Below are 4,821 nucleotides of genomic sequence, written 5' to 3' on the forward strand. Positions count from 1 at the left end.
CCAGCATCGGCAGTTCCTACTGTCTCTAAGATTCTCAGGGGACTTGACAGATTAGATGTAAAGAAGTGCCTTCCTCTTGTGGGACAGTCCAAGACCAAATGGCATAATCTCAGAATAAGCGGTTGCCCTTTCAAAACAGAAATGAGAATTTCTCCTCGCAGAGGAGACTAAATTTGTGGAATCCTTTACTGCAGAGGGCTGTAGAGGTTGGTCATTAAGTATATTCAAGGCTGAGATAGATGGATTTTTAAACAGTAAGTGAATTAAGGATCATGAGAAGAGGCAGGAAAGTGAACTTGAGGGTTATCAGATCAGCCATGACCTCATTGAATGGTGGAGCAAACCCTAAAGGCTTCATGACCTGCTTCTGCTCCTACATATTTTCATCATTACTCGAAAAATTGAGAATTAATTATTTAGATTGATTATTGCATTAATTTTTCAGTGCTAATTTTGAATTTAAGCGATGGTGTGAAACGGGCAGTATTAATTCAAACATCTAACATATGAAGATTCATGCATCACATAAGGAGGCCATTTGGTTATCATGTCCCTATTTGCTCTTTAAAGAGCAATCAGTTAGTCCCATTTCTCCGCTTTTTCCCGACAGTTCTGCAAATCTCTCCTTTTCTCTTTTGATCATCGGCTGTTTCCGTACCTTTCCAGAAGGTCCATTCTACACAAGAACTTACTGCAGTGAAAAACATTCTCATTTCTAAGATAGTTTCTTTTTACCTCTTTTTAACTAATTCTGATCATTAGAGAATTGCTGGCTATATGTAATGGACATTGGATTTGGCATCAGTCTATTTGCACGATTGCTCAAATTGCAATTGACATTGGGTAAATAGATGTCAACTAACTGCACCATTAGGCTTGTGGACAATGTTGTGCTTAAGTTCTTAAATGCTTTTCACTGGAAAACTTGCAAGTGCACCAAAAGAGAGAACAATGTTATTGAAAGAAGCAGAGAAAACAACATGCAGGATCAATTAAATTACCAACCCTTATCTCCCTGGATGAATCTCTGCAGTAGGAAGGCATGAGACTGAATGACACAAAAGCTAACATTTTTCATGTTTTATGCAAGGAGGTGGTGGTCTCCCTCATTCCCAGCTGGCACAGCAGTACTGCCAAATATTTCATAATCTGAATAGAGGAACTTCTGAGCAGAGTCGCTGCGAGAATGGTGAATGAACATTACTCGTATTTTGAGAATGGTTTCGGAGGCAAGAAGGCTGGCAAATTGGGTGAGGGAGGGAATAAAGTCAATTTGCTAGCCCAGCATCTTCCTGCCACCATGTAAAGTTGCTAGTGGTGGGAAAGGCATCATCTAGCTTGCTAGCCTCACCCAGAACCTCATTGAGATATTTGAGTGGCCTGTTAAGAGATGCTTTCTGCATTTGCGGGGGTTAGACTCCTTGGTAAACAATGTCAGGCCTCCAACAGGCACATTTTGCCCACGGAAAGGTTTCCCAGCAACAATGACAAAACACATCCGCATTACCTGGTTTCTCCAATATCTCTCTTACCTGACACTAGTAATACTTAGCAACCTTGACTCCCCGGGTGGTAGTCTCCCCATGTGATGGCCTCCCCTTGTGGTGGTCTCCCTGTGTGGCGGTCTCCCCGTGTGGTGGTCTCCCCGTGTGGCGGTCTCCCCGTATGGTGGTCTCCCCGTGTGGCGGTGTCCCCGTGTGGTGGTCTCCCCGTATGGTGGTCTTCCAGTGTGGTGGTCTCCCTGTATGGTGGTCTCCCTGTGTGGCAGTCTCCCTGTGTGGTGGTCTCCCCGTGTGGCGGTCTCCCCATTTGGTGGTCTTCCAGTGTGGTGGTCTCCCTGTGTGGCGGTCTCCCCGTGTGGCGGTCTCCCCGTATGGTGGTCTTCCAGTGTGGTGGTCTCCCTGTATGGTGGTCTCCCCATGTGGCGGTCTCCCGGTGTGGTGGTCTTCCCGTGTGGTAGTCTCCCCATGTGGTGGTTTCCCCGTGTGGCGGTCTCCCCGTGTGATGGTCTCCCTGTGTGGCGGTCTCCCGATACGGCGGTCTTCCCATTTGGTGATCTCCCCGTGTGGTGGTCTTGTCCCCACATGGAGGTCTTGACCTCTTGAGGAGATCTTCTTCATCTTTGGCATTTAGGTATTCCAGCAGGGTGTATCATCTAGGAATGGCTGTCGCAGTACAGCATGGCAGTCTTCTTCGGCAGATGCTTCTGGCCTAGTACCCAGCAGCCTGGTATGCCAGTCTCATGCCGGCTGCATATTCCGGGTATTTCATCGTTCCTAAATCAGCTTTCCCCAAGCTCAGGAGGTATTAACTGAACAGTGGTGAACTTTGTTTTAGTTTTACTTTTCTTTATTAATAAGTACGACTTCCGTTATTGATGTAGGTGGTCTGCATTTCCCATGGTTAATCCACCAAGTCTGCACATTATGGGCAATTTAGCGTGGCTAATCCACCTAGCCTGCATATCTTTGGACTGTGGGAGGTAACCAGAGCACCCAGATGAAACCCACGCAGACACTTGGGAGAACGTACAAACTCCACATAGTTATCCAAGGCTGGAATCAAACCCAGGTCCCTGGTGCTGTGAGGTAGCAGTGCTAACCACTGATCCACCATGCCACCCCTGGTAAAATGGTTTACATCACTATGGCTACATGTTTCTTAAGAATAATGACTTTTATAATGACAGTCAGCACTTAAAAGCTACATCATGAATATGTTTGCATGTATGTGCTAAATAAGTATGTATTTGTATTTTAATTGTTCAGTCAGGAATACATACTTCCAGATTTATTTTTAAGTGCTTTCCAACAAAAGTAATGTTGGGCTTTCTAGAGCCGATCACAAATTAAATGAATGCAATGGAAGATGTAGCTGTTGTGTTAAATTTTTCTATAGTGTACAGCGGTAATATCGCTGAACTCCTAATCCAACACCCCAGGCTAATGTTCTGGGGATAACACTGTGTGGAGCTGGAGGAGCGCAGCAGGCCAGGCAGCATCAGAGCAGCAGGAAAGTTGACATTTTAGGTGGGGACGCCTCTTCACTGAAAGAGGGTCCTGACCCGAAACATCAGCTTTCCTGCTCCTCTGATGCTGCCTGGCCTCCAGCTCCACACTGTGACCATGTTATCACCTTCCGAACTCGCAACCACTTCCATCTAGAAACAGATATATGGGAACACCATCACCTTCAAGTTCCCCTCCAAGCCACTCACCATCCTGACTTGGAAATATATCGCCATTCCTTCACTGTCGCTGGATCAAAATCCTGGAATTCCCTATCTCATGGAATTGTAGGTAAACTCACAGCAGGTGGACCGCAGCAGTTCAAGAAGGCAGCTCACCACCACCTTCTCAAAGGCAACTAGCAACAGGCAATAAATGCTGCCAGCCCGTAATGCCCACTTCATACATATGAATAAATAAAAAAAAGTTCATCCTACTAGGGGCAAGTAATGGCATCCCTAGAAAGCCACTCAATCTCTGAGACAAGAGATGGGGGAGAAAAGAGAAACAATCATTGTAGAGTATGATAATAGCTTTTAAGAGCTGAAATTAGAAAATGGATTTCAACATGAAGCATAACAAACATAGAGAATGCTGGAGAAACTTTGCATGCGTGGCTGCATCTGTGGAGACTAAAAACAAAACAGGGTTAACATTTTGAAGTCAAGTATGACTCTTCCTCTGAACTGAAAGGGTTTGGAAATTTTGTTTTACTTTTTACAGACATGGAGGAGGTGATGAAGGGAACAGATGGTGCAGAGGCCCAGTGAAAACAACAAAGAATTTTTAGTGGTGGTGAAAGAGAAAAAGAGTTGGTCTGCTAAAAGCACAGTGAACAAGAAGCAAACAAGACAAGACTGGAGTGGAGAATGAAAGAAATATGGAGAATAGACATTATGTAATCAGGCTCTGAATTTGTGGGATTCAATATTGAGTCCTGGAGGCTGTAAAGTACCTAAGTGGAAAATTAAGTGTTGTTCTTTGAGCTTGTGTTGTCCTCCATTGGAACATTATAGCAAGACCAGGACAGAAACATTACAACGAGAGCAAGATGTTTTATGAAATGGCAAGCAACTGGCAGATTGGCTTCATTCCAATGAACAGAACAGAGGTGTTCCACAAAACAGTCATCCAGGTCACCCAGGTTCACAACGTGGATATTGGAAACGTGGAACTGCACTCCATGGTCAACTGCCCAGACCATGGCACCAAAAGATTGTGGATATTAGGTCAAATGAAATTCTCAGCAGTAAGATAGACAAGAATTTGGTGGTTAGGTTATGGAACAAAGTCAGTTCAGGAGAGTGAAGATATCGGTCTGTTATAGAAACATAGAAACATAAAACATAGAAAATAGGTGCAGGAGTAGGCCATTCGGCGCTTTGAGCCTGTACCACCATTCAATATAATCATGGCTGTTCATGCAATTTCAGTATCCCATTCCTGCTTTCTCTCCTAACCCCTTGATCCCTTTGCCTGCAGGGCCTCTTTGAATATATCTAACAAACTGGCCCCAATAGCTTTCTGTGGGAGTTAATTCCATAGGTTCACAACTCTCTGAGTGAAGAAATTCTTCCTCACCTCAGTCCTGAATGGCTTACCCCCTATTCTTAGACTGTAACACCTAGTTCTGGACTTCCCCGACATCAGAAACACTCTTCCCACATGTAGCCTGTCCAGTCCCATCAGGATTTTATATGTTTCAATGAGATCCCCTTTCGTTCTTCTAAATTCCAGTGAGTACAACCCCAGTTGATCCAATCTTTCTTCATATGTCAGTCCTGTCATCCCCGGAATCAGTCTGGTGAACCTT

This window comes from Rhincodon typus, chromosome 8 (assembly GCF_021869965.1).
Source record: "Rhincodon typus isolate 14 chromosome 8, sRhiTyp1.1, whole genome shotgun sequence".
Lineage (NCBI taxonomy): Eukaryota > Metazoa > Chordata > Chondrichthyes > Orectolobiformes > Rhincodontidae > Rhincodon > Rhincodon typus.